The following is a 23,437-nucleotide window of genomic DNA, read 5'->3' as shown; positions in this document are numbered from 1 at the left end:
TCAAGAAGCCTTTCGCTAAGACAGTTCTTGTGGAATTGGCAAAGTGATATTTGGAAGCCCTTAGAGGGCTATGGTGAAAAAGGAAATATCCTCAGATGAAATCTGGAAAGAAGCTTTCTGAGAAACTGCTGAGTGTTCTGTTAATTCATCTCACAGAGTTACATCTGTATTTCGTGGATCTCTTTGCTAGCCTTATTTCTGTGGAATCTGAGGACAGATATTTCGGATCCCTTTGAAGACTATAGGGCCAAAGGAAATATCCTCCGATAACAAAGAGAAAGAAGCTTTCTGAGAAACGTCTTTGTGTTCTGTGAAATCATCTCACAGAGTTACAGCTTTCCCCTCAAGAAGCCTCTCGCTAAGACATTTCTTGTGGAATTAGCAAAGTGATATTTGGAAGCCCATAGAGGGCTATGGTGTAAAAGGAAATATCCTCAGATGAAATCTGCAAAGAAGCTCTCTGAGAAACTGCTGAGTGTTCTGTTAATTCATCTCACAGAGTTACATCTGTATATCGTGGATCTCTTTGCTAGCCTTATTTCTGTGGAATCTGAGAACAGATATTTCGGATCCCTTTGAAGACTATAGGGCCAAAGGAAATATCCTCCGATAACAAAGAGAAAGAAGCTTTCTGAGAAACTTCTTTGTGTTCTGTTAAATGATCTCACAGAGTTACAGCTTTTCCCCTCAAGAAGCCTTTCGCTAAGACAGTTCTTGTGGAATTGGCAAAGTGATATTTGGAAGCCCATAGAGGGCTATGGTGAAAAAGGAAATAACCTCAGATGAAATCTGGAAAGAAGCTTTCTGAGAAACTGCTGAGTGTTCTGTTAATTCATCTCACAGAGTTACATCTGTATTTCGCGGATCTCTTTGCTAGCCTTATTTCTGTGGAATCTGAGAACAGATATTTCGGATCCCTTTGAAGACTATAGGGCCAAAGGAAATATTCTCCGATAACAAAGAGAAAGAAGCTTTCTGAGAAACTTCTTTGTGTTCTGTGAAATCATCTCACAGAGTTACAGCTTTCCCCTCAAGAAGCCTTTCGCTAAGACAGTTCTTGTGGAATTGGCAAAGTGATATTTCGAAGCCCATAGAGGGCTACGGTGAAAAAGGAAATATCCTCAGATGAAATCTGGAAAGAAGCTTTCTGAGAAACTGCTGAGTGTTCTGTTAATTCATCTCACAGAGTTACATCTGTATTTCGTGGATCTCTTTGCTAGCCTTATTTCTGTGGAATCTGAGAACAGATATTTCGGATCCCTTTGAAGACTATAGGGCCAAAGGAAATATTCTCCGATAACAAAGAGAAAGAAGCTTTCTAAGAAACTTCTTTGTGTTCTGTGAAATCATTTCACTGTGTTACAGCTTTCCTCTCAAGAAGCCTTTCGCTAAGACAATCTTGTGGAATTTGCAAAGTGATATTTGGAGGCCCATAGAGGCCTATGGTGAAAAAGGAAAGATCCTCAGATGAAATCTGGAAAGAAGCTTTCTGAGAAACTGCTGAGTGTTGTGGTAATTCATCTCACAGAGTTACATCTGTATATCGTGGATCTCTTTGCTAGCCTTATTTCTGTGGAATCTGAGAACAGATATTTCGGATCCCTTTGAAGACTATAGGGCCAAAGGAAATATCCTCCGATAACAAAGAGAAAGAAGCTTTCTGAGAAACTTCTTTGTGTTCTGTTAAATGATCTCACAGAGTTACAGCTTTTCCCCTCAAGAAGCCTTTCGCTAAGACAGTTCTTGTGGAATTGGCAAAGTGATATTTGGAAGCCCATAGAGGGCTATGGTGAAAAAGGAAATAACCTCAGATGAAATCTGGAAAGAAGCTTTCTGAGAAACTGCTGAGTGTTCTGTTAATTCATCTCACAGAGTTACATCTGTATTTCATGGATCTCTTTGCTAGCCTTATTTCTGTGGAATCTGAGAACAGATATTTCGGATCCCTTTGAAGACTATAGGGCCAAAGGAAATATTCTCCGATAACAAAGAGAAAGAAGCTTTCTGAGAAACTTCTTTGTGTTCTGTGAAATCATCTCACAGAGTTACAGCTTTCCCCTCAAGAAGCCTTTCGGTAAGACAGTTCTTGTCGAATTGGCAAAGTGATATTTCGAAGCCCATAGAGGGCTATGGTGAAAAAGGAAATATCCTCAGATGAAATCTGGAAAGAAGCTTTCTGAGAAACTGCTGAGTGTTCTGTTAATTCATCTCACAGAGTTACATCTGTATTTCGCGGATCTCTTTGCTAGCCTTATTTCTGTGGAATCTGAGAACAGATATTTCGGATCCCTTTGAAGACTATAGGGCCAAAGGAAATATCCTCCGATAACAAAGAGAAAGAAGCTTTCTGAGAAACTTCTTTGTGTTCTGTGAAATCATCCCACAGAGCTACAGCTTTCCCCTCAAGAAGCCTTTCGCTAAGACAGTTCTTGTGGAATTGGCAAAGTGATATTTGGAAGCCCATAGAGGGCTATGGTCAAATAGGAAATATCCTCAGATGAAATCTGGAAAGAAGATTTCTGAGAAACTGCTGCGTGTTCTGTTAATTCATCTCACAGAGTTACATCTGCATGTCGTGGATCTCTTTGCTAACCTTATTTCTGTGGAATCTGAGAACAGATATTTCGGATCCCTTTGAAGACTATAGGGCCAAAGGAAATATCCTCCGATAACAAAGAGAAAGAAGCTTTCTGAGAAACTTCTTTGTGTTCTGTGAAATCATCTCACAGAGTTACAGCTTTGCCCTCAAGAAGCCTTTCGCTAAGACAGTTCTTGTGGAATTGGCAAAGTAATATTTGGAAGCCCATAGAGGGCTATGGTGAAAAAGGAAATATCCTCAGATGAAATCTGGAAAGAAGCTTTCTGAGAAACTGCTGAGTGTTCTGTTAATTCATCTCACAGAGTTACATCTGTATTTCGTGGATCTCTTTGCTAGCCTTATTTCTGTGGAATCTGACAACAGATATTTCGGATCCCTTTGAAGACTATAGGGCCAAAGGAAATATCCTCCGAAAACAAAGAGAAAGAAGCTTTCTGAGAAACTTCTTTGTGTTCTGTGAAATCATCTCACAGAGTTACAGCTTTCCCCTCAAGAAGCCTCTCGCTAAGACAGTTCTTGTGGAATTGGCAAAGTGATATTTGGAAGCCCATAGAGGGCTATGCTGTAAAAGGAAATATCCTCAGATGAAATCTGCAAAGAAGCTCTCTGAGAAACTGCTGAGTGTTCTGTTAATTCATCTCACAGAGTTACATCTGTATATCGTGGATCTCTTTGCAAGCCTTATTTCTGTGGAATCTGAGAACAGATATTTCGGATCCCTTTGAAGACTATAGGGCCAAAGGAAATATCCTCCGATAACAAAGAGAAAGAAGCTTTCTGAGAAACTTCTTTGTGTTCTGTTAAATGATCTCACAGAGTTACAGCTTTTCCCCTCAAGAAGCCTTTCGCTAAGACAGTTCTTGTGGAATTGGCAAAGTGATATTTGGAAGCCCATAGAGGGCTATGGTGTAAAAGGAAATATCCTCTGATGAAATCTGCAAAGAAGCTCTCTGAGAAACTGCTGAGTGTTCTGTTAATTCATCTCACAGAGTTACATCTGTATATCGTGGATCTCTTTGCTAGCCTTATTTCTGTGGAATCTGAGAACAGATATTTCGGATCCCTTTGAAGACTATAGGGACAAAGGAAATATCCTCCGATAAAAAAGAGAAAGAAGCTTTCTGAGAAACTTCTTTGTGTTCTGTTAAATGATCTCACAGAGTTCCAGCTTTTCCCCTCAAGAAGCCTTTCGTAAGACAGTTCTTGTGGAATTGGCAAAGTGATATTTGGAAGCCCATAGAGGGCTATGGTGAAAAAGTAAATAACCTCAGATGAAATCTGGAAAGAAGCTTTCTGAGAAACTGCTGAGTGTTCTGTTAATTCATCTCACAGAGTTATATCTGTATTTCGCGGATCTCTTTGCTAGCCTTATTTCTGTGGAATCTGAGAACAGATATTTCGGATCCCTCTGAAGACTATAGGGCCAAAGGAAATATTCTCCGATAACAAAGAGAAAGAAGCTTTCTGAGAAACTTCTTTCTGTTCTGTGAAATCATCTCACAGAGTTACAGCTTTCCCCTCAAGAAGCCTTTCGCTAAGACAGTTCTTGTGGAATTGGCAAAGTGATATTTCGAAGCCCATAGAGGGCTATGGTGAAAAAGGAAATATCCTCAGATGAAATCTGGAAAGAAGCTTTCTGAGAAACTGCTGAGTGTTCTGTTAATTCATCTCACAGAGTTACATCTGTATTTCGTGGATCTCTTTGCTAGCCTTATTTCTGTGGAATCTGAGAACAGATATTTCGGATCCCTTTGAAGACTATAGGGCCAAGGGAAATATCCTCCGATAACAAAGAGAAAGAAGCTTTCTGAGAAACTTCTTTGTGTTCTGTGAAATCATCTCACAGAGTTACAGCTTTCCCCTCAAGAAGCCTTTCGTAAGACAGTTCTTGTGGAATTGGCAAAGTGATATTTGGAAGCCCATAGAGGGCTATGGTGAAAAAGGAAATATCCTCAGATGAAATCTGGAAAGAAGCTTTCTGAGAAACTGCTGAGTGTTCTGTTAATTCATCTCACAGTGTTACATGTGTATTTCGTGGATCTCTTTGCTAGCCTTATTTCTGTGGAATCTGAGAACAGATATTTCGAATCCCTTTTGAAGACTATAGGGCCAAAGGAAATATCCTCCGATAACAAAGAGAAAGAAGCTTTCTGAGAAACTTCTTTGTGTTCTGTGAAATCATCTTACTGAATTACAGCTTTCCCCTCAAGAAGCCTTTCGCTAAGACAGTTCTTGTGGAATTGGCAAAGTGATATTTGGAAGCCCATAGAGGGCTATGGTGAAAAAGGAAATATCCTCAGATGAAATCTGGAAAGAAGCTTTCTGAGAAACTGCTGAGTGTTCTGCTAATTCATCTCACAGAGTTACATCTGTATTTCGCGGATCTCTTTGCTAGCCTTATTTCTGTGGAATCTGAGAACAGATATTTCGGATCCCTTTGAAGACTATAGCGCCAAAGTAAATATCCTCCGATAACAAAGAGAAAGAAGCTTTCTGAGAAACTTCTTTGTGTTCTGTGAAATCATCTCACAGAGTTACAGCTTTCCCCTCAAGAAGCCTTTCGCTAAGACAGTTCTTGTGGAATTGGCAAAGTGATATTTGGAAGCCCATAGAGGGCTATGGTGAAAAAGGAAATATCCACAGATGAAATCTGGAAAGAAGCTTTCTGAGAAACTGCTGAGTGTTCTGTTAATTCATCTCACAGAGTTACATCTGTATTTCGTGTATCTCTTTGCTAGCCTTATTTCTGTGGAATCTGAGAACAGATATTTCGGATCCCTTTGAAGACTATAGGGCCAAAGGAAATATCCTCCGATAACAAAGAGAAAGAAGCTTTCTGAGAAACTTCTTTGTGTTCTGTGAAATCATCTCACAGAGTTACAGCTTTCCCCTCAAGAAGCCTTTCGCTAAGACAGTTGTGTTGGAATTGGCAAAGTGATATTTGGAAGCCCATAGAGGGCTATGGTGAAAAAGGAAATATCCTCACATGAAATCTGGAAAGAAGCTTTCTGAGAAACTGCTGAGTGTTCTGTTAATTCATCTCACAGAGTTACATCTGTAATTCGTGCATCTCTTTGCTAGCCTTATTTCTGTGGAATCTGAGAACAGATACTTCGGATCCCTTTGAAGACTATAGGGCCAAAGGAAATATCCTCCGATAACAAAGAGAAAGAAGCTTTCTGAGAAACTTCTTTGTGTTCTGTGAAATCATCTCTCTGAGATACAGCTTTTGCCTCAAGAAGGCTTTCGCTAAGACAGTTCTTGTGGAATTGGCAAAGTGATATTTGGAAGCCCTTAGAGGGCTATGGTGAAAAAGGAAATATCCTCAGATGAAATCTGGAAAGAAGCTTTCTGAGAAACTACTGAGTGTTCTGTTAATTCATCTCACAGAGTTACATCTGTATGTCGTGGATCTCCTTGCTAGCCTTATTTCTGTGGAATCTGAGAACAGATATTTCGGATCCCTTTGAAGACTATAGGGCCAAGGGAAATATCCTCCGATAACAAAGAGAAAGAGGCTTTCTGAGAAACTTCTTTGTGTTCTGTTAAATCATCTCACAGAGTTACAGCTTTGCCCTCAAGAAGCCTTTCGCTAATACAGTTCTTGTGGAATTGGCAAAGTGATATTTGGAAGCCCATAGAGGGCTATGATGAAAAATGAAATATCCTCACATGAAATCTGGAAAGAAGATCTCTGAGAAACTGCTGAGTGTTCTGTTAATTCATCTCACAGAGTTACATCTGTATTTCGTGGATCTCTTTGCTAACCTTATTTCTGTGGAATCTGAGAACAGATATTTCGGATCCTTTTGAAGACTATTGGGCCAAAGGAAATATCCTCCGATAACAAAGAGAAAGAAGGTTTCTGAGAAACTTCTTTGTGTTCTGTGAAATCATCTCACAGCGTTACAGCTTTGCCCTCAAGAAGCCTTTCGCTAAGACAGTTCTTGTGGAATTGGCAAAGTGATATTTGGAAGCCCATAGAGGGCTATGGTGAAAAAGGAATATCCTCAGATGAAATCTGGAAAGAAACTTTCTGAGAAACTGCTGAGTGTTCTGTTAATTCATCTCACAGAGTAACATCTGTATTTCGCGGATCTCTTTGCTAGCCTTATTTCTGTGGAATCTGAGAACAGATATTTCGGATCCCTTTGAAGACTATAGGGCCAAAGGAAATATCCTCCGATAACAAAGAGAAAGAAGCTTTCTGAGAAACTTCTTTGTGTTCTGTGAAATCATCTCACAGAGTTACAACTTTCCCCTCAAGAAGCCTTTCGCTAAGACAGTTCTTTTGGAATTGGCAAAGTGATATTTGGAAGCCCATAGAGGGCTATGGTGAAAAAGGAAATATCCTCAGATGAAATCTGGAAAGAAGCTCTCTGAGAAACTGCTGCGTGTTCTGTTAATTCATCTCACAGAGTTACATCTGTATGTCGTGCATCTCTTTGCTAGCCTTATTTCTGTGGAATCTCAGAACAGATATTTCGGATCCCTTTGAAGACTATAGGGCCAAAGGAAATATCCTCCGATAACAAAGAGAAAGAAGCTTTCTGAGAAACTTCTTTGTGTTCTGTGAAATCATCTCACAGAGTTACAGCTTTCCCCTCAAGAAGCCTTTCGCTAAGACAGTTCTTGTGGAATTGGCAAAGTGATATTTGGAAGCCCATAGAGGGCTATGGTCAAAAAGGAAATATCCTCAGATGAAATCTGGAAAGAAGCTTTCTCAGAAACTGCTGAGTGTTCTGTTAATACATCTCACAGAGTTACATCTGTATTTCGTGCATCTCTTTGGTAGCCTTATTTCTGTGGAATCTGACAACAGATATTTCGGATCCCATTGAAGACTCTAGGGCCAAAGGAAATATCCTCCGAAAACAAAGAGAAAGAAGCTTTCTGAGAAACGTCTTTGTGTTCTGTGAAATCATCTCACAGAGTTACAGCTTTCCCCTCAAGAAGCCTTTCGCTAAGACAGTTCTTGTGGAATTGGCAAAGTGATATTTGGAAGCCCATAGAGGGCTATGTTGAAAAAGGAAATATCCACAGATGAAATCTGGAAAGAAGCTTTCTGAGAAACTGCTGAGTGTTCTGTTAATTCATCTCACAGAGTTACATCTGTATTTCATGCATCTCTTTGCTAGCCTTATTTCTGTGGAATCTGAGAACAGATATTTCGGATCCCTTTGAAGACTATAGGGCCAAAGGAAATATCCTCCGATAACAAAGAGAAAGAAGCTTTCTGAGAAACTTCTTTGTGTTCTGTGAAATCATCTCACAGAGTTACAGCTTTCCCCTCAAGAAGCCTTTCGCTAAGACAGTTCTTGTGGAATTGGCAAAGTGATATTTGGAAGCCCTTAGAGGGCTATGGTGAAAAAGGAAATATCCTCAGATGAAATCTGGAAAGAAGCTTTCTGAGAAACTACTGAGTGTTCTGTTAATTCATCTCACAGAGTTACATCTGTATGTCGTGGATCTCCTTGCTAGCCTTATTTCTGTGGAATCTGAGAACAGATATTTCGGATCCCTTTGAAGACTATAGGGCAAAAGGAAATATCCTCCGATAACAAAGAGAAAGAAGCTTTCTGAGAAACTTCTTTGTGTTCTGTGAAATCATCTCACAGAGTTACAGCTTTTCCCTAAATAAGACTTTCGCTAAGACACTTCTTGTGGAATTGGCAAAGTGATATTTGGAAGCCCGTAGAGGGCTATGATGAAAAATGAAATATCCTCACATGAAATCTGGAAAGAAGATCAGTGAGAAACTGCTGAGTGTTCTGTTAATTCATCTCACAGAGTTACATCTGTATTTCGTGGATCTCTTTGCTAACCTTATTTCTGTGGAATCTGAGAACAGATATTTCGGATCCTTTTGAAGATTATTGGGCCAAAGGAAATATCCTCCGATAACAAAGAGAAAGAAGGTTTCTGAGAAACTTCTTTGTGTTCTGTGAAATCATCTCACAGCGTTACAGTTTTCCCCTCAAGAAGCCTCTCGCTAAGACAGTTCTTGTGGAATTGGCAAAGTGATATTTGGAAGCCCCTATTGGGCTATGGTGAAAAAAAATATCATCAGATGAAATCTGGAAAGAAGATCTCTGAGAAACTGCTGCGTGTTCTGTTAATTCATCTCACAGAGTTACATCTGTATGTCGTTCATGTCTTTGCTAGCCTTATTTCTGTGGAATCTCAGAACAGATATTTCGGATCCCTTTGAAGACTATAGGGCCAAATGAAATATCCTCCGATAACAAAGAGAAAGAAGCTTTCTGAGAAACTTCTTTGTGTTCTGTGAAATCATCTCACAGCGTTACAGCTTTGCCCTCAAGAAGCCTTTCGCTAAGACAGTTCTTGTGGAATTGGCAAAGTGATATTTCGACGCACATAGAGGGCTATGGTGAAAAAGGAAATATCCTCCGATGAAATCTGGAAAGAAGCTTTCTGAGAAATTGCTGAGTGTTCTGTTAATTCATCTCACAGAGTTACATCTGTATTTCGCGGATCTCTTTGCTAGCCTTATTTCTGTGGAATCTGAGAACAGATATTTCGGATCCCTTTGAAGACTATAGGGCCAAAGGAAATATCCTCCGATAACAAAGAGAAAGAAGCTTTCTCAGAAACTTCTTTGTGTTCTGTGAAATCATCTCACAGAGTTACAGCTTTTCGCTCAAGAAGCCTTTCGCTAAGACAGTTCTTGTGGAATTGGCAAAGTGATATTTGGAAGCCCATAGAGGGCTATGGTGAAAAAGGAATATCCTCCGATGAAATCTGGAAAGAAGCTTTCTGAGAAACCGCTGAGTGTTCTGTTATTTCATCTCACAGAGTTACATCTGTATTTCGTGGATCTCTTTGCTAGCCTTATTTCTGTGGAATCTGAGAACAGATATTTCGGATCCCTTTGAAGACTATAGGGCCAAAGGAAATATCCTCCGAAAACAAAGAGAAAGAAGCTTTCAGAGAAACTTCTTTGTGTTCTTTGAAATCATCTCACAGAGTTACAGCTTTCCCCTCAAGAAGCCTTTCGCTAAGACAGTTCTTGTGGAATTGGCAAAGTGATATTTGGAAGCCCATTGAGGGCTATGGTTAAAATGGAAATATCCTCAGATGAAATCTGGAAAGAAGCTTTCTGAGAAACTGCTGAGTGTTCTGTTAATTCATCTCACAGAGTTACATCTGTGTTTCGTGGATCTCTTTGCTAGCCCTATTTCTGTGGAATCTGAGAACAGATATTTCGGATCCCTTTGAAGACTATAGGGCCAAAGGAAATATCCTCCGATAACAAAGAGAAAGAAGCTTTCTGAGAAACTTCTTTGTGTTCTGTTAAATCATCTCACCGAGTTACAGCTTTCCCCTCAAGAAGCCTTTCGCTAAGACAGTTCTTGTGGAATTAGCAAAGTGATATTTGGAAGCCCGTAGAGGGCTATGGTGAAAAAGGAAATATCCTCAGATGAAATCTGGAAAGAAGCTTTCTGAGAAACTGCTGTGTGTTCTGTTAATTCACCTCACAGAGTTACATCTGTATGTCGTGGATCTCTTTGCTAACCTTATTTCTGTGGAATCTGAGAACAGATATTTCGGATCCCTTTGAAGACTATAGGGCCAAAGGAAATATCCTCCGATAACAAAGAGAAAGAAGCTTTCTGAGAAACTTCTTTGTGTTTTGTGAAATCATCTCACAGAGTTACAGCTTTGCCCTCAAGAAGCCTTTCGCTAAGACAGTTCTTGTGGAATTGGCAAAGTGATATTTGGAAGCCCATAGAGGGCTATGGTGAAAAAGGAAATATCCTCAGATGAAATCTGGAAAGAAGCTTTCTGAGAAACTGCTGAGTGTTCTGTTAATTCATCTCACAGAGTTACATCTGTATTTCGTGGATCTCTTTGCTAGCCTTATTTCTGACGAATCTTAGAACAGATATTTCGGATCCCTTTGAAGACTATAGGGCCAAAGGAAATATCCTCCGATAACAAAGAGAAAGAAGCTTTCTGAGAAACTTCCTTGTGTTCTGTTAAATCATCTCACAGAGTTACAGCTTTCCCCTCGAGAAGCCTTTCGCTAAGACAGTTCTTGTGGAATTGGCAAAGTGATATTTGGAAGCCCATAGAGGGCTATGGTGAAAAAGGAAATATCCTCAGATGAAGTCTATAAAGAAGATTTCTGAGAAACTGCTGCGTGTTCTGTTAATTCATCTCACAGAGTTACATCTGCATGTCGTGGATCTCTTTGCTAACCTTATTTCTTTGGAATCTGAGAACAGATATTTCGGATCCCTTTGAAGACTATATGGCCAAAGGAAATATCCTCCGATAACAAAGAGAAAGAAGCTTTCTGAGAAACTTCTTTGTGTTCTGTGAAATCATCTCACAGAGTTACAGCTTTGCCCTCAAGAAGCCTTTCGCTAAGACAGTTCTTGTGGAATTGGCAAAGTGATATTTGGAAGCCCATAGAGGGCTATGGTGAAAAAGGAAATATCCTCAGATGAAATCTGGAAAGAAGCTTTCTGAGAAACTGCTGAGTGTTCTGTTAATTCATCTCACAGAGTTACATCTGTATTTCGTGGATCTCTTTGCTAGCCTTATTTCTGTGGAATCTGACAACAGATATTTCGGATCCCTTTGAAGACTATAGGGCCAAAGGAAATATCCTCCGAAAACAAAGAGAAAGAAGCTTTCTGAGAAACTTCTTTGTGTTCTGTGAAATCATCTCACAGAGTTACAGCTTTCCCCTCAAGAGCCTCACGCTAAGACAGTTCTTGTGGAATTGGCAAAGTGATATTTGGAAGCCCATAGAGGGCTATGGTGTAAAAGGAAATATCCTCAGATGAAATCTGCAAAGAAGCTCTCTGAGAAACTGCTGAGTGTTCTGTTAATTCATCTCACAGAGTTACATCTGTATATCGTGGATCTCTTTGCAAGCCTTATTTCTGTGGAATCTGAGAACAGATATTTCGGATCCCTTTGAAGACTATAGGGCCAAAGGAAATATCCTCCGATAACAAAGAGAAAGAAGCTTTCTGAGAAACTTCTTTGTGTTCTGTTAAATGATCTCACAGAGTTACAGCTTTTCCCCTCAAGAAGCCTTTCGCTAAGACAGTTCTTGTGGAATTGGCAAAGTGATATTTGGAAGCCCATAGAGGGCTATGGTGTAAAAGGAAATATCCTCAGATGAAATCTGCAAAGAAGCTATCTGAGAAACTGCTGAGTGTTCTGTTAATTCATCTCACAGAGTTACATCTGTATATCGTGGATCTCTTTGCTAGCCTTATTTCTGTGGAATCTGAGAACAGATATTTCGGATCCCTTTGAAGACTATAGGGACAAAGGAAATATCCTCCGATAAAAAAGAGAAAGAAGCTTTCTGAGAAACTTCTTTGTGTTCTGTTAAATGATCTCACAGAGTTCCAGCTTTTCCCCTCAAGAAGCCTTTCGTAAGACAGTTTTGTGGAATTGGCAAAGTGATATTTGGAAGCCCATAGAGGGCTATGGTGAAAAAGTAAATAACCTCAGATGAAATCTGGAAAGAAGCTTTCTGAGAAACTGCTGAGTGTTCTGTTAATTCATCTCACAGAGTTATATCTGTATTTCGCGGATCTCTTTGCTAGCCTTATTTCTGTGGAATCTGAGAACAGATATTTCGGATCCCTCTGAAGACTATAGGGCCAAAGGAAATATTCTCCGATAACAAAGAGAAAGAAGCTTTCTGAGAAACTTCTTTGTGTTCTGTGAAATCATCTCACAGAGTTACAGCTTTCCCCTCAAGAAACCTTTCGCTAAGACAGTTCTTGTGGAATTGGCAAAGTGATATTTCGAAGCCCATAGAGGGCTATGGTGAAAAAGGAAATATCCTCAGATGAAATCTGGAAAGAAGCTTTCTGAGAAACTGCTGAGTGTTCTGTTAATTCATCTCACGGAGTTACATCTGTATTTCGTGGATCTCTTTGCTAGCCTTATTTCTGTGGAATCTGAGAACAGATATTTCGGATCCCTTTGAAGACTATAGGGCCAAGGGAAATATCCTCCGATAACAAAGAGAAAGAAGCTTTCTGAGAAACTTCTTTGTGTTCTGTGAAATCATCTCACAGAGTTACAGCTTTCCCCTCAAGAAGCCTTTCGTAAGACAGTTCTTGTGGAATTGGCAAAGTGATATTTGGAAGCCCATAGAGGGCTATGGTGAAAAAGGAAATATCCTCAGATGAAATCTGGAAAGAAGCTTTCTGAGAAACTGCTGAGTGTTCTGTTAATTCATCTCACAGTGTTACATGTGTATTTCGTGGATCTCTTTGCTAGCCTTATTTCTGTGGAATCTGAGCACAGATATTTCGAATCCCTTTTGAAGACTATAGGGCCAAAGGAAATATCCTCCGATAACAAAGAGAAAGAAGCTTTCTGAGAAACTTCTTTGTGTTCTGTGAAATCATCTTACTGAATTACAGCTTTCCCCTCAAGAAGCCTTTCGCTAAGACAGTTCTTGTGGAATTGGCAAAGTGATATTTGGAAGCCCATAGAGGGCTATGGTGAAAAAGGAAATATCCTCAGATGAAATCTGGAAAGAAGCTTTCTGAGAAACTGCTGAGTGTTCTGCTAATTCATCTCACAGAGTTACATCTGTATTTCGCGGATCTCTTTGCTAGCCTTATTACTGTGGAATCTGAGAACAGATATTTCGGATCCCTTTGAAGACTATAGCGCCAAAGGAAATATCCTCCGATAACAAAGAGAAAGAAGCTTTCTGAGAAACTTCTTTGTGTTCTGTGAAATCATCTCACAGAGTTACAGCTTTCCCCTCAAGAAGCCTTTCGCTAAGACAGTTCTTGTGGAATTGGCAAAGTGATATTTGGAAGCCCATAGAGGGCTATGGTGAAAAAGGAAATATCCACAGATGAAATCTGGAAAGAAGATTTCTGAGAAACTGCTGAGTGTTCTGTTAATTCATCTCACAGAGTTACATCTGTATTTCGTGTATCTCTTTGCTAGCCTTATTTCTGTGGAATCTGAGAACAGATATTTCGGATCCCTTTGAAGACTATAGGGCCAAAGGAAATATCCTCCGATAACAAAGAGAAAGAAGCTTTCTGAGAAACTTCTTTGTGTTCTGTGAAATCATCTCACAGAGTTACAGCTTTCCCCTCAAGAAGCCTTTCGATAAGACAGTTGTGTTGGAATTGGCAAAGTGATATTTGGAAGCCCATAGAGGGCTATGGTGAAAAAGGAAATATCCTCACATGAAATCTGGAAAGAAGCTTTCTGAGAAACTGCTGAGTGTTCTGTTAATTCATCTCACAGAGTTACATCTGTATTTCGCGGATCTCTTTGCTAGCCTAATTTCTGTGGAATCTGAGAACAGATACTTCGGATCCCTTTGAAGACTATAGGGCCAAAGGAAATATCCTCCGATAACAACGAGAAAGAAGCTTTCTGAGAAACTTCTTTGTGTTCTGTGAAATCATCTCACAGAGTTACAGCTTTCCCCTCAAGAAGCCTTTCGCTAAGACAGTTCTTGTGGAATTGGCAAAGTGATATTTGGAGGCCCATAGAGGGCTATGGTGAAAAAGGAAATATCCTCAGACGAAATCTGGAAAGAAGCTTTCTGAGAATCTGCTGAGTGTTCTGTTAATTCATCTCACAGAGTTACATCTGTATGTCGTGGATCTCTTTGCTAGCCTTATTTCTGTGGAATCTGAGAACAGATATTTCGGATCCCTTTGAAGACTATAGGGCCAAAGGAAATATCCTCCGATAACAAAGAGAAAGAAGCTTTCTGAGAAACTTCTTTGTGTTCTGTGAAATCATCTCACTGAGATACAGCTTTTGCCACAAGAAGGCTTTCGCTAAGACAGTTCTTGTGGAATTGGCAAAGTGATATTTGGAAGCCCTTAGAGGGCTATGGTGAAAAAGGAAATATCCTCAGATGAAATCTGGAAAGAAGCTTTCTGAGAATCTACTGAGTGTTCTGTTAATTCATCTCACAGAGTTACATCTGTATTTCGTGCATCTCTTTGCTAGCCTTATTTCTGTGGAATCTGAGAACAGATATTTCGGATCCCTTTGAAGACTATAGGGCCAAAGGAAATATCCTCCGATAACAAAGAGAAAGAAGCTTTCTGAGAAACTTCTTTGTGTTCTGTTAAATCATCTCACAGAGTTACAGCTTTCCCCTAAATAAGACTTTCGCTAAGACAGTTCTTGTGGAATGGGAAAGTGATATTTGGAAGCCCATAGAGGGCTATGATGAAAAATGAAATATCCTCACATGAAATCTGGAAAGAAGATCTCTGAGAAACTGCTGAGTGCTCTGTTAATTCATCTCACAGAGTTACATCTGTATTTCATGGATCTCTTTGCTATCCTTATTTCTGTGGAATCTGAGAACAGATATTTCGGATCCTTTTGAAGAATATAGGGCCAAAGGAAATATCCTCCAATAACAAAGAGAAAGAAGCTTTCTGAGAAACTTCTTTGTGTTCTGTGAAATCATCTCACAGCGTTACAGCTTTGCCCTCAAGAAGCCTTTTGCGAAGACAGTTCTTGTGGAATTGGCAAAGTGATATTTGGAAGCCCATAGAGGGCTATGGTGAAAAAGGAAATATCCTCAGATGAAATCTGGAAAGAAGCTTTCTGAGAAACTGCTGAGTGTTCTGTTTATTCATCTCACAGAGTTACATCTGTATATCGTGGATCTCTTTGCTAGCCTTATTTCTGTGGAATCTGAGAACAGATATTTCGGATCCCTTTGAAGACTATAGGGCCAAAGGAAATATCCTCTGATAACGAAGAGAAAGAAGCTTTCTGAGAAACGTCTTCGTGTTCTGTGAAATCATCTCAGAGTTACAGCTTTCCCCTCAAGAAGCCTCTCGCTAAGACAGTTCTTGTGGAATTGGCAAAGTGATATTTGGAAGCCCATTTTTGGCTATGGTGAAAAAGGAAATATCCTCAGATGAAATCTAGAAAGAAGCTCTCTGAGAAACTGCTGCGTGTTCTGTTAATTCATCTCACAGAGTTACATCTGTATGTCGTGGATATCTTTGCTAGCCTTATTTCTGTGGAATCTCAGAACAGATATTTCGGATCCCTTTGAAGACTATAGGGCCAAAGGAAATATCCTCCGATAACAAAGAGAAAGAAGCTTTCTGAGAAACTTCTTTGTGTTCTGTGAAATCATCTCACAGAGTTACAGCTTCCCCCTCAAGAAGCCTTTCGCTAAGACAGTTCTTGTGGAATTGGCAAAGTGATACTTGGAAGCCCATAGAGGGCTATGGTGAAAAAGGAAATAGCCTCAGATGAAATCTGGAAAGAAGCTTTCTGAGAAACTGCTGAGTGTTCTGTTAATTCATCTCACAGAGTTACATCTGTATTTCGTGCATCTCTTTGGTAGCCTTATTTCTGTGGAATCTGAGAACAGATATTTCGGATCCCTTTGAAGACTATAGGGCCAAAGGAAATATCCTACGATAACAACGAGAAAGAAGCTTTCTGAGAAACTTCTTTGTGTTCTTTGAAATCATCTCACAGAGTTACAGCTTTCCCCTCAAGAAGTCTTTCGCTAAGACAGTTCTTGTGGAATTGGCAAAGTGATATTTGGAAGCCCATAGAGGGCTATGGTGAAAAAGGAAATATACTCAGATGAAATCTGGAAAGAAGCTTTCTGAGAATCTGCTGAGTGTTCTGTTAATTCATCTCAGAGAGTTACATCTGTATTTCGTGGATCTCTTTGCTAGCCTTATTTCTGTGGAATCTGAGAACAGATATTTCGGATCCCTTTGAAGACTATAGGGCCAAAGGAAATATCCTCCGATAACAAAGAGAAAGAAGCTTTCTGAGAAACTTCTTTGTGTTCTGTGAAATCATCTCACTGAGATACAGCTTTTGCCTCAAGAAGGCTTTCGCTAAGACAGTTCTTGTGGAATTGGCAAAGTGATATTTGGAAGCCCTTAGAGGGCTATGGTGAAAAGGGAAATATCCTCAGATGAAATCTGGAAAGAAGCTTTCTGAGAAACTACTGAGTGTTCTGTTAATTCATCTCACAGAGTTACATCTGTATGTCGTGGATCTCTTTGCTAGCCTTATTTCTGTGGAATCTGAGAACAGATATTTCGGATCCCTTTGAAGACTATAGGGCCAAAGGAAATATCCTCCGATAACAAAGAGAAAGAAGCTTTCTGAGAAACTTCTTTGTGTTCTGTTAAATCATCTCACAGAGTTACAGCTTTCCCCTAAATAAGACTTTCGCTAAGACACTCTTGTGGAATTGGCGAAGTGATATTTGGAAGCCCATAGAGGGCTATGATGAAAAATGTAATATCCTCACATGAAATCCTGAAAGAAGATCTCTGAGAAACTGCTGAGTGTTCTGTTAATTCATCTCACAGAGTTACATCTGTATTTCGTGGATCTCTTTGGTATCCTTATTTCTGTGGAATCTGAGAACAGATATTTCGGATCATTTTGAAGACTATAGGGCAAAAGGAAATATCCTCCGATAACAAAGAGAAAGAAGCTTTCTGAGAAACTTCTTTGTGTTCTGTGAAATCATCTCACAGCGTTACAGCTTTGCCCTCAAGAAGCCTTTCGCTAAGACAGTTCTTGTGGAATTGGCAAAGTGATATTTGGAAGCCCATAGAGGGCTATGGTGAAAAAGGAAATATCCTCAGATGAAATCTGGAAAGAAGATTTCTGAGAAACTGCTGAGTGTTCTGTTAATTCATCTCACAGAGTTACATCTGTATTTCGCGGATCCCTTTGCTAGCCTTATTTCTGTGGAATCTGAGAACAGATATTTCGGATCCCTTTGAAGACTATAGGGCCAAAGGAAATAACCTCCGATAACAAAGAGAAAGAAGCTTTCTCAGAAACTTCTTTGTGTTCTGTGAAATCATCTCACAGAGTTACAGCTTTTCGCTCAAGAAGCCTTTCGCTAAGACAGTTCTTGTGGAATTGGCAAAGTGATATTTGGAAGCCCATAGAGGGCTATGGTGAAAAAGGAATATCCTCAGAGGAAATCTGGAAAGAAGTTTTCTGAGAAACTGCTGAGTGTTCTGTTAATTCATCTCACAGTGTTACATCTGTATTTCGCGGATCTCTTTGCTAGCCTTATTTCTGTTGAATCTGAGAACAGATATTTCGGATCCCTTTGAAGACTATAGGGCCAAAGGAAATATCCTCCGATAACAACGAGAAAGAAGCTTTCTGAGAAACTTCTTTGTGTTCTTTGAAATCATCTCACAGAGTTACAGCTTTCCCCTCAAGAAGCCTTTCGCTAAGACAGTTCTTGTGGAATTGGCAAAGTGATATTTGGAAGCCCATAGAGGGCTATGGTGAAAAAGGAATATCCTCAGATGAAATCTGGAAAGAAGTTTTCTGAGAAACTGCTGAGTGTTCTGTTAATTCATCTCACAGAGTTACATCTGTATTTCGCGGATCTCTTTGCTAGCCTTATTTCTGTTGAATCTGAGAACAGATATTTCGGATCCCTTTGAAGACAATAGGGCCAAAGGAAATATCCTCCGATAACAACGAGAAAGAAGCTTTCTGAGAAACTTCTTTGTGTTCTTTGAAATCATCTCACAGAGTTACAGCTTTCCCCTCAAGAAGCCTTTCGCTAAGACAGTTCTTGTGGAATTGGCAAAGTGATATTTGGAAGCCCATAGAGGGCTATGGTGAAAAAGTAAATATCCTCAGATGAAATCTGGAAAGAAGCTTTCTGAGAATCTGCTGAGTGTTCTGTTAATTCATCTCACAGAGTTACATCTGTATTTCGTGGATCTCTTTGCTAGCCTTATTTCTGTGGAATCTGAGAACAGATATTTCGGATCCCTTTGAAGACTATAGGGCCAAAGGAAATATCCTCCGATAACAAAGAGAAAGAAGCTTTCTGAGAAACTTCTTTGTGTTCTGTTAAATCATCTCACAAAGTAACAGCTTTCCCCTTAAGAAAGCTTTCGCTATGACAGTACTTGTGGAATTGGCAAAGTGATATTTGGAAGCCCATAGAGGGCTATGGTGAAAAAGTAAATATCCTCAGATGAAATCTGGAAAGAAGCTTTCTGAGAAACTACTGAGTGTTCTGTTAATTCATCTCACAGAGTTACATCTGTATGTCGTGGATCTCTTTGCTAGCCTTATTTCTGTGGAATCTGAGAACAGATATTTCGGATCCCTTTGAAGACTATTGGGCCAAAGGAAATATCCTCCGATAACAAAGAGAAAGAAGCTTTCTGAGAAACTTCTTTGTGTTCTGTTAAATCATCTCACAGAGTTACAGCTTTCCCCTAAATAAGACTTTCGCTAAGACAGTTCTTGTGGAATTGGCAAAGTGATATTTGGAAGCCCATAGAGGGCTATGGTGAAAAAGGAAATATCCTCAGATGAAATCTGGAAAGAAGCTTTCTGAGAAACTGCTGAGTGTTCTGTTAATTCATCTCACAGAGTTACATCTGTATTTCGTGGATCTCTTTGCTAGCCTTATTTCTGTGGAATCTGAGAACAGATATTTCGGATCCCTTTGAAGACTATAGGGCCAAAGGAAATATCCTCCGATAACAAAGAGAAAGAAGCTTTCTGAGAAACTTCTTTGTGTTTTGTGAAATCATCTCACAGAGTTACAGCTTTCCCCTCAAGAAGCCTTTCGCTAAGACAGTTCTTGTGGAATTGGCAAAGTGATATTTGGAAGCCCATAGAGGGCTATGGTGAAAAAGGAAATATCCTCAGATGAAATCTAGAAAGAAGCTCTCTGAGAAACTGTTGAGTGTTCTGTTAATTCATCTCACAGAGTTACATCTGTATTTCGTGGATCTCTTTGGTAGCCTTATTTCTGTGGAATCTGAGAACAGATATTTCGGATCCCTTTGAAGACTATAGGGCCAAAGGAAATATCCTCCGATAACAAAGAGAAAGAAGCTTTCTAAGAAACTTCTTTGTGTTCTGTGAAATCATTTCACTGTGTTACAGCTTTCCTCTCAAGAAGCCTTTCGCTAAGACAATCTTGTGGAATTGGCAAAGTGAGATTTGGAGGCCCATAGAGGGCTATGGTGAAAAAGGAAATATCCTCAGATGAAATCTAGAAAGAAGCTCTCTGAGAAACTGTTGAGTGTTCTGTTAATTCATCTCACAGAGTTACATCTGTATTTCGTGGATCTCTTTGCTAGCCTTATTTCTGTGGAATCTGAGAACAGATATTTCAGATCCCTTGAAGACTATAGGGCCAAAGGAAATATCCTCCGATAACAAAGAGAAAGAAGCTTTCTGAGAAACTTCTTTGTGTTCTGTGAAATCATCTCACTGAGTTACAGCTTTTCCCTCAAGAAGGCTTTCGCTAAGACAGTTCTTCTGGAATTGGCAAAGTGATATTTGGAAGCCCATGGAGGGCTATGGTGAAAAAGGAAATATCCTCAGATGAAACCTGGAAAGAAGCTTTCTGAGAAACTGCTGAGTGTTCTGTTAATTCATCTCACAGAGTTACATCTGTATTTCGTGCATCTCTTTGGTAGCCTTATTTCTGTGGAATCTGAGAACAGATATTTCGGATCCCTTTGAAGACTATAGGGCCAAAGGAAATATCCTCCGATAACAACGAGAAAGAAGCTTTCTGAGAAACTTCTTTGTGCTCTTTGAAATCATCTCACACAGTTACAGCTTTCCCCTCAAGAAGCCTTTCGCTAAGACAGTTCTTGTGGAATTGGCAAAGTGATATTTGGAAGCCCATAGAGGGCTATGGTGAAAAAGTAAATATCCTCAGATGAAATCTGGAAAGAAGCTTTCTGAGAATCTGCTGAGTGTTCTGTTAATTCATCTCACAGAGTTACATCTGTATTTCGTGGATCTCTTTGCTAGCCTTATTTCTGTGGAATCTGAGAACAGATATTTCGGATCCCTTTGAAGACTATAGGGCCAAAGGAAATATCCTCCGATAACAAAGAGAAAGAAGCTTTCTGAGAAACTTCTTTGTGTTCTGTTAAATCATCTCACAAAGTAACAGCTTTCCCCTTAAGAAAGCTTTCGCTATGACAGTACTTGTGGAATTGGCAAAGTGATATTTGGAAGCCCATAGAGGGCTATGGTGAAAAAGTAAATATCCTCAGATGAAATCTGGAAAGAAGCTTTCTGAGAAACTACTGAGTGTTCTGTTAATTCATCTCACAGAGTTACATCTGTATTTCGTGGATCTCTTTGCTAGCCTTATTTCTGTGGAATCTGAGAACAGATATTTCGGATCCCTTTGAAGACTATTGGGCCAAAGGAAATATCCTCCGATAACAAAGAGAAAGAAGCTTTCTGAGAAACTTCTTTGTGTTCTGTTAAATCATCTCACAGAGTTACTGCTTTCCCCTAAATAAGACTTTCGCTAAGACAGTTCTTGTGGAATGGGAAAGTGATATTTGGAAGCCCATAGAGGGCTATGATGAAAAATGAAATATCCTCACATGAAATCTGGAAAGAAGCTCTCTGAGAAACTGCTGAGTGTTCTGTTAATTCATCTCACAGAGTTACATCTGTGTTTCGTGGATCTGTTTGCTAGCCTTATTTCTGTGGAATCTGAGAAAAGATATTTCGGATCCCTTTGTAGACTATAGGGCCAAAGGAAATATCCTCCGATAACAAAGAGAAAGAAGCTTTCTGAGAAACTTCTTTGTGTTCTGTGAAATCATCTCACAGAGTTACAGCTTTCCCCTCAAGAAGCCTTTCGCTAAGACAGTTCTTGTGGAATTGGCAAAGTGATATTTGGAAGCCCATAGAGGGCTATGGTGAAAAAGGAAATATCCTCAGATGAAATCTGGAAAGAAGCTTTCTGAGAAACTGCTGAGTATTCTGTTAATTCATCTCAGAGAGTTACATCTGTATTTCGTGGATCTCTTTGGTAGCCTTATTTCTGTGGAATCTGAGAACAGATATTTCGGATCCCTTTGAAGACTATAGGGCCAAAGGAAATATCCTCCGATAACAAAGAGAAAGAAGCTTTCTAAGAAACTTCTTTGTGTTCTGTGAAATCATTTCACTGTGTTACAGCTTTCCTCTCAAGAAGCCTTTCGCTAAGACAATCTTGTGGAATTGGCAAAGTGAGATTTGGAGGCCCATAGAGGGCTATGGTGAAAAAGGAAATATCCTCAGATGAAATCTGGAAAGAAGCTTTCTGAGAAACAGCTGAGTGTTATGTTAATTCATCTCACAGAGTTACATCTGTATTTCGTGGATCTCTTTGCTAGCCTTATTTCTGTGGAATCTGAGAACAGAAATTTCGGATTCCTTTTGAAGACTATAGGGCCAAAGGAAATATCCTCCGATAACAAAGAGAAAGAAGCTTTCTGAGAAACTTCTTTGTGTTCTGTGAAATCATCTCACTGAGTTACAGCTTTCCCCTCAAGAAGCCTCTCGGTAAGACAGTTCTTGTGGAATTGGCAAAGTGATATTTGGAAGCCCATAGAGGGCTATGGTGAAAAAGGAAATATCCTCAGATGAAATCTGGAAAGAAGCTTTCTGAGAAACTGCTGAGTGTTCTGTTAATTCATCTCACAGAGTTACATCTGTATTTCGTGGATCTCTTTGCTAGCCTTATTTCTGTGAAATCTGAGAACAGATATTTCGGATCCCTTTGAAGACTATAGGGCCAAAGGAAATATCCTCCGATAACAAAGAGAAAGAAGCTTTCTGAGAAACTTCTTTGTGTTTTGTGAAATCATCTCACAGAGTTACAGCTTTCCCCTCAAGAAGCCTTTCCCTAAGACAGTTCTTGTGGAATTGGCAAAGTGATATTTGGAAGCCCATAGAGGGCTATGGTGAAAAAGGAAATATCCTCAGATGAAATCTAGAAAGAAGCTCTCTGAGAAACTGTTGAGTGTTCTGTTAATTCATCTCACAGAGTTACATCTGTATTTCGTGGATCTCTTTGCTAGCCTTATTTCTGTGGAATCTGAGAACAGATATTTCGGATCCCTTGAAGACTATAGGGCCAAAGGAAATATCCTCCGATAACAAAGAGAAAGAAGCTTTCTGAGAAACTTCTTTGTGTTCTGAGAAATCATCTCACTGAGTTACAGCTTTTCCCTCAAGAAGGCTTTCGCTAAGACAGTTCTTGTGGAATAGGCAAAGTGATATTTGGAAGCCCATAGAGGGCTACGGTGAAAAAGGAAATATCCTCAGATGAAATCTGGAAAGAAGCTGTCTGAGAAACTGCTGAGTATTCTGTTAATTCATCTCAGAGAGTTACATCTGTATTTCGTGGATCTCTTTGGTAGCCTTATTTCTGTGGAATCTGAGAACAGATATTTCGGATCCCTTTGAAGACTATAGGGCCAAAGGAAATATCCTCCGATAACAAAGAGAAAGAAGCTTTCTAAGAAACTTGTTTGTGTTCTGTGAAATCATTTCACTGTGTTACAGCTTTCCTCTCAAGAAGCCTTTCGCTAAGACAATCTTGTGGAATTGGCAAAGTGAGATTTGGAGGCCCATAGAGGGCTATGGTGAAAAAGGAAATATCCTCAGATGAAATCTGGAAAGAAGCTTTCTGAGAAACAGCTGAATGTTATGTTAATTCATCTCACAGAGTTACATCTGTATTTCGTGGATCTCTTTGCTAGCCTTATTTCTGTGGAATCTGAGAACAGAAATTTCGGATTCCTTTTGAAGACTATAGGGCCAAAGGAAATATCCTCCGATAACAAAGAGAAAGAAGCTTTCTGAGAAACTTCTTTGTGTTCTGTGAAATCATCTCACAGAGTTACAGCTTTCCCCTCAAGAAGCCTCTCGGTAAGACAGTTCTTGTGGAATTGGCAAAGTGATATTTGGAAGCCCATAGAGGCTATGGTGAAAAATGAAATATCCTCTGATGAAATCTGGAAAGAAGCTCTCTGAGAAACT

The sequence above is a fragment of the Macaca mulatta genome, chromosome 7, assembly GCF_049350105.2.
Source record: "Macaca mulatta isolate MMU2019108-1 chromosome 7, T2T-MMU8v2.0, whole genome shotgun sequence".
Lineage (NCBI taxonomy): Eukaryota > Metazoa > Chordata > Mammalia > Primates > Cercopithecidae > Macaca > Macaca mulatta.
Note: the sequence above shows the minus strand (reverse complement) of the source record.